This window comes from Pseudophryne corroboree, chromosome 3 (assembly GCF_028390025.1).
Source record: "Pseudophryne corroboree isolate aPseCor3 chromosome 3, aPseCor3.hap2, whole genome shotgun sequence".
Lineage (NCBI taxonomy): Eukaryota > Metazoa > Chordata > Amphibia > Anura > Myobatrachidae > Pseudophryne > Pseudophryne corroboree.
Genome location: NC_086446.1, coordinates 331,081,946 through 331,095,481, shown reverse-complemented (window position 1 = coordinate 331,095,481; position 13,536 = coordinate 331,081,946). Strand labels below are relative to the sequence as shown.

The 13,536-nt window shown below is 32.6% G+C and overlaps 7 non-coding genes across 7 annotated transcripts; all 7 read right to left on the bottom strand.

Moving 5' to 3' along the window:
• Positions 1-649: 649 nt before the first annotated feature.
• Positions 650-721, bottom strand: TRNAP-AGG (transfer RNA proline (anticodon AGG)). The gene has a single exon. It is a non-coding gene; the product is annotated as a tRNA-Pro (tRNA).
• Positions 722-1,569: 848 nt separating this feature from the next.
• TRNAP-AGG (transfer RNA proline (anticodon AGG)) lies at positions 1,570-1,641 on the bottom strand. The gene has a single exon. It is a non-coding gene; the product is annotated as a tRNA-Pro (tRNA).
• An 849-nt stretch (positions 1,642-2,490) lies between these two features.
• Positions 2,491-2,562, bottom strand: TRNAP-AGG (transfer RNA proline (anticodon AGG)). The gene has a single exon. It is a non-coding gene; the product is annotated as a tRNA-Pro (tRNA).
• A 1,771-nt stretch (positions 2,563-4,333) lies between these two features.
• TRNAP-AGG (transfer RNA proline (anticodon AGG)) lies at positions 4,334-4,405 on the bottom strand. The gene has a single exon. It is a non-coding gene; the product is annotated as a tRNA-Pro (tRNA).
• Positions 4,406-9,856: 5,451 nt separating this feature from the next.
• On the bottom strand, positions 9,857-9,928 carry TRNAP-AGG (transfer RNA proline (anticodon AGG)). Its single transcript has one exon. It is a non-coding gene; the product is annotated as a tRNA-Pro (tRNA).
• Positions 9,929-10,776: 848 nt separating this feature from the next.
• On the bottom strand, positions 10,777-10,848 carry TRNAP-AGG (transfer RNA proline (anticodon AGG)). Its single transcript has one exon. It is a non-coding gene; the product is annotated as a tRNA-Pro (tRNA).
• Positions 10,849-11,698: 850 nt separating this feature from the next.
• Positions 11,699-11,770, bottom strand: TRNAP-AGG (transfer RNA proline (anticodon AGG)). Its single transcript has one exon. It is a non-coding gene; the product is annotated as a tRNA-Pro (tRNA).
• Between the last annotated feature and the right edge of the window lie 1,766 nt (positions 11,771-13,536).

Here is a 13,536-nt window from a genome sequence, read left to right as displayed (position 1 = left end):
AGCTAAATAATTTCTTATTCAGATTTTACCATTTTTAAAGTAAAACTCAAATTATTTAATAAAAAAATGCAATAGGCTGGAAAAAAAGATGTTACATTTTAAAAATACCATAACAATTTAAAAATGTATTGGTAGCATAGCTAAAATGTTTCCTTAAGGTAAATTTTTGTCCAAGTATGCATATTTGTAAAGTTCAGTGCCAAGATTTAGGGGTTCCTATAGAGTTTGAAATTTTCTGATAGGTGGAACCTAAGATTTGTCTCATACTGTGTGCAACTTAAGCATACAGACCAAGAAGAAAGAAAAAAACAAAAACCTGCAATTAATTGTTGACCTTTTTGTTTGTCAAAAAGAGCCTATTCTTTGAAGCCACTCATTGTTTCTTAGAAAAAAGCAAGGTAAGAGAAAAACCTGTAATTTCATTTTGACAGTTTTTAATTTGTCAAAATGAGACTTCTTTGAAGCCACTCAAGATTACTTAGACAAAATGGAATCTACAGTATACCCAATATACCACCAAACGGTAGACAGTTTACTAAATATGCATAAGTATATATTTTTGTATGGATTTTCAAAAGCAAAATTCACTTGATGCTTTTGACATCAATCAGATAATGGAACCATGGGATTTAAAAGAACCTGAGAAGATGGACTCGTTCGGGATTTGAACCCGGGACCTCTCGCACCCTAAGCAAGAATCATACCCCTAGACCAACGAGCCAACTGTTCATGCATTTTGATGCATACTAATGAAATTGGAAGTGAACCTGTTGGAATACATTAGTAAGTATTTTAAAATACTATCAGATAATAGAACTAAGCACGTTTAAAGAACATAAGAAAACAGGCTCATCCAGGATATGAACCTGGGGCCTATTGCACCCAAAGCAAAAATTATACACCCAGACCAACAAGCCACAAGCTAAATAATTTCTTATTCAGATTTTACCATTTTTAAAGTAAAACTCAAATTATTTAATAAAAAAATGCAATAGGCTGGAAAAAAAGATGTTACATTTTAAAAATACCATAACAATTTAAAAATGTATTGGTAGCATAGCTAAAATGTTTCCTTAAGGTAAATTTTTGTCCAAGTATGCATATTTGGAAAGTTCAGTGCCAAGATTTAGGGGTTCCTATAGAGTTTGAACTTTTCTGATAGTTGGAACCTAAGACTTGTCTCATACTGTGTGCAACTTATGCATACAGACCAAGAAGAAAGAAAAAAACAAAAACCTGCAATTAATTGTTGACCTTTTTGTTTGTCAAAAAGTGCCTATTCTTTGAAGCCACTTATTGTTTCTTAGAAAAAAGCAAGGTAAGAGAAAAACCTGTAATTTCATTTTGACAGTTTTTAATTTGTCAAAATGAGACTTCTTTGAAGCCACTCAAGATTACTTAGACAAAATGGAATCTACAATATACCCAATATACCACCAAATGGTTGACAGTTTACTAAATATGCATAAGTATATATTTTTTTATGGATTTTCAAAAGCAAAATTCACTTGATGCTTTTGACATCAATCAGATAATGGAACCATGGGATTTAAAAGAATCTGAGAAGATGGGCTCGTCCGGGATTTGAATCCGGGACCTCTCGCACCCTAAGCGAGAATCATACCCCTAGACCAACGAGCCAACTGTTTATGCATTTTTCATGTATACTAATGAAATTGGAAGTGAAACTGTTGGAATACATTAGTAAGTATTTTAAAATACTATCAGATAATAGAACTAAGCACTTTTAAAGAACCTGAGAAAACAGGCTAATCCAGGATATGTACCTGGGGCCTTTTCCACCCAAAGCAAAAATCATACACCCAGACCAACAAGCCACAAGCTAAATAATTTCTTATTCAGATTTTACCATTTTTAAAGTAAAAATCAAATTATTTAATTAAAAAAATGCAATATGCTGGAAAAAAGATGTTACATTTTAAAAATACCATAACAATTTAAAAATGTATTGGTAGCATAGCTAAAATGTTTCCTTAAGGTAAATTTTTGTCCAAGTATGCATATTTGTAAAGTTCAGTGCCAAGATTTAGGGGTTCCTATAGAGTTTGAACTTTTCTGATAGGTGGAAAGTAAGACTTGTCTCATACTGTGTGCAACTTAAGCATACAGACCAAGAAGAAAGAAAAAAACAAAAACCTGCAATTAATTGTTGACCTTTTTGTTTGTCAAAAAGAGCCTATTCTTTGAAGCCACTCATTGTTTCTTAGAAAAAAGCAAGGTAAGAGAAAAACCTGTAATTTCATTTTGACAGTTTTTAATTTGTCAAAATGAGACTTCTTTGAAGCCACTCAAGATTACTTAGACAAAATGGAATCTACAGTATACCCAATATACCACCAAACGGTAGACAGTTTACTAAATATGCATAAGTATATATTTTTGTATGGATTTTCAAAAGCAAAATTCACTTGATGCTTTTGACATCAATCAGATAATGGAACCATGGGATTTAAAAGAACCTGAGAAAATGGACTCGTCCGGGATTTGAACCCGGGACCTCTCGCACCCTAATCAAGAATCATACCCCTAGACCAACGAGCCAACTGTTAATGCTTTTTCATGTACACTAATAAAATTGGAAGTGAAACTGTTGGAATACATTAGTAAGTATTTTAAAATACTATCAGATAATAGAACTAAGCACTTTTAAAGAACCTGAGAAAACAGGCTTATCCAGGATATGAATCTGGGGCCTTTTGCACCCAAAGCAAAAATCATACACCCAGACCAACAAGCCATAAGTTAAATAATTTCTTATTCAGATTTTACCATTTTTAAAGTAAAACTCAAATTATTTAATAAAAAAATGCAATACGCTGGAAAAAAAGATGTTACATTTTAAAAATACCATAACAATTAAAAAATGTATTGGTAGCATAGCTAAAATGTTTCCTTAAGGTAAATTTTTGTCCAAGTATGCATATTTGGAAAGTTCAGTGCCAAGATTTAGGGGTTCCTATAGAGTTTGAACTTTTATGATTGTTGGAACCTAAGACTTGTCTCTTACTGTGTGCAACTTAAGCATACAGACCAAGAAGAAAGAAAAAAAACAAAAACCTGCAATTAATTGTTGACCTTTTTGTTTGTCAAAAAGAGCCTAATCTTTTAAGCCACTCATTGTTTCTTAGAAAAAAGCAAGGTAAGAGGAAAAACCTGCAATTTCATTTTGACAGTTTTTTATTTGTCAAAATGAGACTTCTTGAAGCCACTCAAGGTTACTTAGACAAAATGGAATCTACAGTATACCCAATATACCACCAAATGGTTGACAGTTTACTAAATATGCATAAGTATATACTTTTTTGATGGATTGGCAAAAGCAAAATTCACTTGATGCTTTTGACATCAATAAGATAATGAAACCATGGGATTTAAAAGAACCTGAGAAGATGGGCTCGTCCAGGATTTGAACCCGGGACCTCTCGCACCCTAGGATACAATCATACCCCTAGACAAACGAGCCAACTGTTAACGCTTTTTCATGTATACTAATAAAATTGGAAGTGAAACTGTTGGAATACATTAGTAAGTATTTTAAAATACTATCAGATAATAGAACTAAGCACTTTTAAATAACCTGAGAAAACAGGCTTATCCAGGATATGAATCTGGGGCCTTTTGCACCCAAAGCAAAAATCATACACCCAGACCAACAAGCCACAAGTTAAATAATTTCTTATTCAGATTTTACCATTTTTAAAGTAAAACTCAAATTATTTAATAAAAAAAATGCAGTAAGCTGGAAAAAAAGATGTTACATTTTAAAAATACCATAACAATTTAAAAATGTATTGGTAGCATAGCTAAAATGTTTCCTTAAGGTAAATTTTTGTCCAAGTATGCATATTTGTAAAGTTCAGTGCCAAGATTTAGGGGTTCCTATAGAGTTTGACATTTTCTGATAGGTGGAACCTAAGACTTGTCTCATACTGTGTGCAACTTAAGCATACAGACCAAGAAGAAAGAAAAAAACAAAAACCTGCAATTAATTGTTGACCTTTTTGTTTGTCAAAAAGAGCCTATTCTTTGAAGCCACTCATTGTTTCTTAGAAAAAAGCAAGGTAAGAGAAAAACCTGTAATTTCATTTTGACAGTTTTTAATTTGTCAAAATGAGACTTCTTTGAAGCCACTCAAGATTACTTAGACAAAATGGAATCTACAGTATACCCAATATACCACCAAACGGTAGACAGTTTACTAAATATGCATAAGTATATATTTTTGTATGGATTTTCAAAAGCAAAATTCACTTGATGCTTTTGACATCAATCAGATAATGGAACCATGGGATTTAAAAGAACCTGAGAAGATGGACTCGTCCGGGATTTGAACCCGGGACCTCTCGCACCCTAAGCAAGAATCATACCCCTAGACCAACGAGCCAACTGTTCATGCATTTTGATGCATACTAATGAAATTGGAAGTGAACCTGTTGGAATACATTAGTAAGTATTTTAAAATACTATCAGATAATAGAACTAAGCACGTTTAAAGAACATAAGAAAACAGGCTCATCCAGGATATGAACCTGGGGCCTTTTGCACCCAAAGCAAAAATTATACACCCAGACCAACAAGCCACAAGCTAAATAATTTCTTATTCAGATTTTACCATTTTTAAAGTAAAACTCAAATTATTTAATAAAAAAAATGCAATAAGCTGGAAAAAAAGATGTTACATTTTAAAAATACCATAATAATTAAAAAATGTATTGGTAGCATAGCTAAAATGTTTCCTAAAGGTACATTTTTGTCCAAGTATGCATATTTGGAAAGTTCAGTGCCAAGATTTAGGGGTTCCTATAGAGTTTGAACTTTTCTGATAGTTGGAACCTAAGACTTGTCTCATACTGTGTGCAACTTATGCATACAGACCAAGAAGAAAGAAAAAAACAAAAACCTGCAATTAATTGTTGACCTTTTTGTTTGTCAAAAAGAGCCTATTCTTTGAAGCCACTCATTGTTTCTTAGAAAAAAGCAAGGTAAGAGAAAAACCTGTAATTTCATTTTGACAGTTTTAATTTGTCAAAATGAGACTTCTTTGAAGCCACTCAAGATTACTTAGACAAAATGGAATCTACAGTATACCCAATATACCACCAAATGGTTGACAGTTTACTAAATATGCATAAGTATATATTTTTTTATGGATTTTCAAAAGCAAAATTCACTTGATGCTTTTGACATCAATCAGATAATGGAACCATGGGATTTAAAGGAATCAGAGAAGATGGACTCGTCTGGGATTTGAACCCAGGACCTCTCGCACCCTAAGTGAGAATCATACCCCTAGACCAATGAGCCAACTGCTAATGCTTTTTCATGTATACTAATAAAATTGGAAGTGAAACTGTTGGAATACATTAGTAAGTATTTTAAAATACTATCAGATAATAGAACTAAGCACTTTTAAAGAACCTGAGAAAACAGGCTAATCCAGGATATGAACCTGGTGCCTTTTCCACTCAAAGCAAAAATCATACACCCAGACCAACAAGCCACAAGCTAAATAATTTCTTATTCAGATTTTACCATTTTTAAAGTAAAACTCAAATTATTTAATAAAAAAATGCAATAAGCTGGAAAAAAAGATGTTACATTTTAAAAATACCATAACAATTAAAAAATTTATTGGTAGCATAGCTAAAATGTTTCCTTAAGGTACATTTTTGTCCAAGTATGCATATTTGGAAAGTTCAGTGCCAAGATTTAGGGGTTCCTATAGAGTTTGAACTTTTATGATAGTTGGAACCTAAGACTTGTCTCTTACTGTGTGCAATTTAAGCATACAGACCAAGAAGAAAGAAAGAAAACAAAAACCTGCAATTAATTGTTGACCTTTTTGTTTGTCAAAAAGAGCCTATTCTTTTAAGCCACTCATTGTTTCTTAGAAAAAAGCAAGGTAAGATAAAAACCTGCAATTTCATTTTGACAGTTTTTTATTTGTCAAAATGAGACTTCTTGAAGCCACTGAAGGTTACTTAGACAAAATGGAATCTACAGTATACCCAATATACCACCAAATGGTTGACAGTTTACTAAATATGCATAAGTATATACTTTTTTGATGGATTGGCAAAAGCAAAATTCACTTGATGCTTTTGACATTAATAAGATAATGGAACCATGGGATTTAAAAGAACCTGAGAAGATGGGCTCGTCCGGGAGTTGAACACGGGACCTCTCGCACCCTAAGCGAGAACCATACCGCTAGACCAATGAGCCAACTGTTAATGCTTTTTCATGTATACTAATAAAATTGGAAGTGAAACTGTTGGAATACATTAGTAAGTATTTTAAAATACTATCAGATAATAGAACTAAGCACTTTTAAAGAACCTGAGAAAACAGGCATATCCAGGATATGAATCTGGGGCCTTTTGCACCCAAAGCAAAAATCATACACCCAGACCAACAAGCCACAAGCTAAATAATTTCTTATTCAGATTTTACCATTTTTAAAGTAAAACTCAAATTATTTAATAAAAAAATGCAATAAGCTGGAAAAAAAGATGTTACATTTTAAAAATACCATAACAATTTAAAAATGTATTGGTAGCATAGCTAAAATGTTTCCTTAAGGTAAATTTTTGTCCAAGTATGCATATTTGTAAAGTTCAGTGCCAAGATTTAGGGGTTCCTATAGAGTTTGAACTTTTCTGATAGGTGGAACCTAAGACTTGTCTCATACTGTGTGCAACTTAAGCATACAGACCAAGAAGAAAGAAAAAAACAAAAACCTGCAATTAATTGTTGACCTTTTTGTTTGTCAAAAAGAGCCTATTCTTTGAAGCCACTCATTGTTTCTTAGAAAAAAGCAAGGTAAGAGAAAAACCTGTAATTTCATTTTGACAGTTTTTAATTTGTCAAAATGAGACTTCTTTGAAGCCACTCAAGATTACTTAGACAAAATGGAATCTACAGTATACCCAAAATACCACCAAATGGTTGACAGTTTACTAAATATGCATAAGTATATATTTTTTTATGGTTTTTCAAAAGCAAAATTCACTTGATGCTTTTGACATCAATCAGATAATGGAACCATGGGATTTAAAAGAACCTGAGAAGGTGGACTCGTCCAGGATTTGAACCCAAGACCTCTCACACCCTAAGCGAGAATCATACCCCTAGACCAATGAGCCAACTGCTAATGCTTTTTCATGTATACTAATAAAATTGGAAGTGAAACTGTTTCAATACATTAGTAAGTATTTTAAAATACTATCAGATAATAGAACTAAGCACTTTTAAAGAACCTGAGAAAACAGGCTAATCCAGGATATGAACCTGGTGCCATTTCCACTCAAAGCAAAAATCATACACCCAGACCAACAAGCCACAAGCTAAATAATTTCTTATTCAGATTTTACCATTTTTAAAGTAAAACTCAAATTATTTAATAAAAAAATGCAAAAAGCTGGAAAAAAGATGTTACATTTTAAAAATACCATAACAATTTAAAAATGTATTGGTAGCATAGCTAAAATGTTTCCTTAAGGTAAATTTTTGTCCAAGTATGCATATTTGGAAAGTTCAGTGCCAAGAATTAGGGGTTCCTATAGAGTTTGAACTTTTCTGATAGTTGGAACCTAAGACTTGTCTCATACTGTGTGCAACTTAAGCATACAGACCAAGAAGAAAGAAAAAACAAAAACCTGCAATTAATTGTTGACCTTTTTGTTTGTCAAAAAGAGCCTATTCTTTGAAGCCACTCATTGTTTCTTAGAAAAAAGCAAGGTAAGAGAAAAACCTGCAATTTCATTTTGACAGTTTTTAATTTGTCAAAATGAGACTTCTTGAAGCCACTCAAGGTTATTTAGACAAAATGGAATCTACAGTATACCCAATATACCACCAAATGGTTGACAGTTTACTAAATATGCATAAGTATATACTTTTTTGATGGATTGGCAAAAGCAAAATTCACTTGATGCTTTTGACATCAATAAGATAATGGAACCATGGGATTTAAAAGAACCTGAGAAGATGGGCTCGTCAAGCAGTTGAACCCGGGACCTCTCGCACCCTAAGCGAGAATCATACCCCTAGACCAACGAGCCAACTGTTAATGCTTTTTCATGTATACTAATAAAATTGGAAGTGAAACTGTGGGAATACATTAGTAAGTATTTTAAAATACTATCAGATAATAGAACTAAGCACTTTTAAATAACCTGCGAAAACAGGCTTATCCAGGATATGAACCTGGTGCCTTTTCCACTCAAAGCAAAAATCATACACCCAGACCAACAAGCCACAAGCTAAATAATTTCTTATTCAGATTTTACCATTTTTAAAGTAAAACTCAAATTATTTAATTAAAAAATGCAATAAGCTGGAAAAAAAGATGTTACATTTTAAAAATACCATAACAATTTAAAAATGTATTGGTAGCATAGCTAAAATGTTTCCTTAAGGTAAATTTTTGTCCAAGTATGCATATTTGGAAAGTTCAGTGCCAAGATTTAGGGGTTCCTATAGAGTTTGAACTTTTCTGATAGTTGGAACCTAAGACTTGTCTCTTACTGTGTGCAACTTAAGCATACAGACCAAGAAGAAAGAAAAAAAACAAAAACTTGCAATTAATTGCTGACCTTTTTGTTTGTCAAAAAGAGCCTAATCTTTTAAGCCACTCATTGTTTCTTAGAAAAAAGCAAGGTAAGAGGAAAAACCTGCAATTTCATTTTGACAGTTTTTTATTTATCAAAATGAGACTTCTTGAAGCCACCCAAGGTTACTTAGACAAAATGGAATCTAAAGTATACCCAATATACCACCAAATGGTTGACAGTTTACTAAATATGCATAAGTATATACTTTTTTGATGGATTGGCAAAAGCAAAATTCACTTGATGCTTTTGACATCAATAAGATAATGGAACCATGGGATTTAAAAGAACCTGAGAAGATGGGCTCGTCCGGGATTTGAACCCGGGAACTTTCGCACCCTAAGCAAGAATCATACCCCTAGACCAACGAGCCAACTGCTAATGCTTTTTCATGTATACTAATAAAATTGGAAGTGAAACTGTTGGAATACATTAGTAAGTATTTTAAAATACTATCAGATAATAGAACTAAGCACTTTTAAAGAACCTGAGAAAACAGGCTTATCCAGGATATGAATATGGGGCCTTTTGCACCCAAAGCAAAAATCATACACCCAAACCAACAAGCCACAAGTTAAATAATTTCTTATTCAGATTTTACCATTTTTAAAGTAAAACTCAAATTATTTAATAAAAAAATGCAATACGCTGGAAAAAAAGATGTTACATTTTAAAAATACCATAACAATTAAAAAATGTATTGGTAGCATAGCTAAAATGTTTCCTTAAGGTAAATTTTTGTCCAAGTATGCATATTTGGAAAGTTCAGTGCCAAGATTTAGGGGTTACCTATAGAGTTTGAACTTTTATGATAGTTGGAACCTAAGACTTGTCTCTTACTGTGTGCAACTTAAGCATAGAGACCAAGAAGAAAGAAAAAAAACAAAAACCTGCAATTAATTGTTGACCTTTCTGTTTGTCAAAAAGAGCCTATTCTTTTAAGCCACTCATTGTTTCTTAGAAAAAAGCAAGGTAAGATAAAAACCTGCAATTTCATTTTGACAGTTTTTTATTTGTCAAAATGAGACTTCTTGAAGCCACTGAAGGTTACTTAGACAAAATGGAATCTACAGTATACCCAATATACCACCAAATGGTTGACAGTTTACTAAATATGCATAAGTATATACTTTTTTGATGGATTGGCAAAAGCAAAATTCACTTGATGCTTTTGACATCAATAAGATAATGGAACCATGGGATTTAAAAGAACCTGAGAAGATGGGCTCGTCCGGCAGTTGAACCCGGGACCTCTCGCACCCTAAGCGAGAATCATACCCCTAGACCAACGAGCCAACTGTTAATGCTTTTTCATGTATACTAATAAAATTGGAAGTGAAACTGTGGGAATACATTAGTAAGTATTTTAAAATACTATCAGATAATAGAAATAAGCACTTTTAAAGAACCTGAGAAAACAGGCATATCCAGGATATGAATCTGGGGCCTTTTGCACCCAAAGCAAAAATCATACACCCAGACCAACAAGCCACAAGTTAAATTATTTCTTATTCAGATTTTACCATTTTTAAAGTAAAACTCAAATCATTTAATAAAAAATGCAATAAGCTGGAAAAAAAGATGTTACATTTTAAAAATACCATAACAATTTAAAAATGTATTGGTAGCATAGCTAAAATGTTTCCTTAAGGTAAATTTTTGTCCAAGTATGCATATTTGGAAAGTTCAGTGCCAAGATTTAGGGGTTCCTATAGAGTTTGAACTTTTCTGATAGTTGGAACCTAAGACTTGTCTCTTACTGTGTGCAACTTAAGCATACAGACCAAGAAGAAAGAAAAAAAACAAAAACCTGCAATTAATTGTTGACCTTTTTGTTTGTCAAAAAGAGCCTATTCTTTTAAGCCACTCATTGTTTCTTAGAAAAAAGCAAGGTAAGAGAAAAACCTGCAATTTCATTTTGACAGTTTTTTATTTATCAAAATGAGACTTCTTGAAGCCACCCAAGGTTATTTAGACAAAATGGAATCTACAGTATACCCAATATACCACCAAATGGTTGACAGTTTACTAAATATGCATAAGTATATACTTTTTTGATGGATTGGCAAAAGCAAAATTCACTTGATGCTTTTGACATCAATAAGATATTGGAACCATGGGATTTAAAAGAACCTGAGAAGATGGGCTCATCCGGGATTTGAACCCGGGACCTCTCGCACCCTAAGCAAGAATCATACCCCTAGACCAACGAGCCAACTGTTAATGCTTTTTCATGTATACTAATAAAATTGGAAGTGAAACTGTTGGAATACATTAGTAAGTATTTTAAAATACTATCAGATAATAGAACTAAGCACTTTTAAATAACCTGAGAAAACAGGCTTATCCAGGATATGAACCTGGTGCCTTTTCCACTCAAAGCAAAAATCATACACCCAGACCAACAAGCCACAAGCTAAATAATTTCTTATTCAGATTTTACCATTTTTAAAGTAAAACTCAAATTATTTAATTAAAAAATGCAATAAGCTGGAAAAAAAGATGTTACATTTTAAAAATACCATAACAATTTAAAAATGTATTGGTAGCATAGCTAAAATGTTTCCTTAAGGTAAATTTTTGTCCAAGTATGCATATTTGGAAAGTTCAGTGCCAAGATTTAGGGGTTCCTATAGAGTTTGAACTTTTCTGATAGTTGGAACCTAAGACTTGTCTCTTACTGTGTGCAACTTAAGCATACAGACCAAGAAGAAAGAAAAAAAACAAAAACCTGCAATTAATTGTTGACCTTTTTGTTTGTCAAAAAGAGCCTAATCTTTTAAGCCACTCATTGTTTCTTAGAAAAAAGCAAGGTAAGAGGAAAAACCTGCAATTTCATTTTGACAGTTTTTTATTTATCAAAATGAGACTTCTTGAAGCCACCCAAGGTCACTTAGACAAAATGGAATCTAAAGTATACCCAATATACCACCAAATGGTTGACAGTTTACTAAATATGCATAAGTATATACTTTTTTGATGGATTGGCAAAAGCAAAATTCACTTGATGCTTTTGACATCAATAAGATAATGGAACCATGGGATTTAAAAGAACCTGAGAAGATGGGCTCGTCCGGGATTTGAACCCGGGACCTCTCGCACCCTAAGCGAGAATCATACCCCTAGACCAACGAGCCAACTGTTAATGCTTTTTCATGTATACTAATAAAATTGGAAGTGAAACTGTTGGAATACATTAGTAAGTATTTTAAAATACTATCAGATAATAGAACTAAGCACTTTTAAAGAACCTGAGAAAACAGGCTTATCCAGGATATGAATCTGGGGCCTTTTGCACCCAAAGCAAAAATCATACACCCAGACCAACAAGCCATAAGTTAAATAATTTCTTATTCAGATTTTACCATTTTTAAAGTAAAACTCAAATTATTTAATAAAAAAATGCAATACGCTGGAAAAAAAGATGTTACATTTTAAAAATACCATAACAATTAAAAAATGTATTGGTAGCATAGCTAAAATGTTTCCTTAAGGTAAATTTTTGTCCAAGTATGCATATTTGGAAAGTTCAGTGCCAAGATTTAGGGGTTCCTTTAGAGTTTGAACTTTTATGATAGTTGGAACCTAAGACTTGTCTCTTACTGTGTGCAACTTAAGCATACAGACCAAGAAGAAAGAAAAAAAACAAAAACCTGCAATTAATTGTTGACCTTTTTGTTTGTCAAAAAGAGCCTATTCTTTTAAGCCACTCATTGTTTCTTAGAAAAAAGCAAGGTAAGAGAAAAACCTGCAATTTCATTTTGACAGTTTTTTATTTGTCAAAATGAGACTTCTTGAAGCCACTGAAGGTTACTTAGACAAAATGGAATCTACAGTATACCCAATATACCACCAAATGGTTGACAGTTTACTAAATATGCTTAAGTATATACTTTTTTGATGGATTGGCAAAAGCAAAATTCACTTGATGCTTTTGACATCAATAAGATAATGGAACCATGGGATTTAAAAGAACCTGAGAAGATGGGCTCGTCCGGGATTTGAACCAGGGAACTTTCGCACCCTAAGCGAGAATCATACCCCTAGACCAACGAGCCAACTGCTAATGCGTTTTCATGTATACTAATAAAATTGGAAGTGAAACTGTTGGAATACATTAGTAAGTATTTTAAAATACTATCAGATAATAGAACTAAGCACTTTTAAAGAACCTGAGAAAACAGGCTTATCCAGGATATGAATCTGGGGCCTTTTGCACCCAAAGCAAAAATCATACACCCAAACCAACAAGCCACAAGTTAAATAATTTCTTATTCAGATTTTACCATTTTTAAAGTAAAACTCAAATTATTTAATAAAAAAATGCAATACGCTGGAAAAAAAGATGTTACATTTTAAAAATACCATAACAATTAAAAAATGTATTGGTAGCATAGCTAAAATGTTTCCTTAAGGTAAATTTTTGTCCAAGTATGCATATTTGGAAAGTTCAGTGCCAAGATTTAGGGGTTACCTATAGAGTTTGAACTTTTATGATAGTTGGAACCTAAGACTTGTCTCTTACTGTGTGCAACTTAAGCATACAGACCAAGAAGAAAGAAAAAAAACAAAAACCTGCAATTAATTGTTGACCTTTTTGTTTGTCAAAAAGAGCCTATTCTTTTAAGCCACTCATTGTTTCTTAGAAAAAAGCAAGGTAAGATAAAAACCTGCAATTTCATTTTGACAGTTTTTTATTTGTCAAAATGAGACTTCTTGAAGCCACTGAAGGTTACTTAGACAAAATGGAATCTACAGTATACCCAATATACCACCAAATGGTTGACAGTTTACTAAATATGCATAAGTATATACTTTTTTGATGGATTGGCAAAAGCAAAATTCACTTGATGCTTTTGACATCAATAAGATAATGGAACCATGGGATTTAAAAGAACCTGAG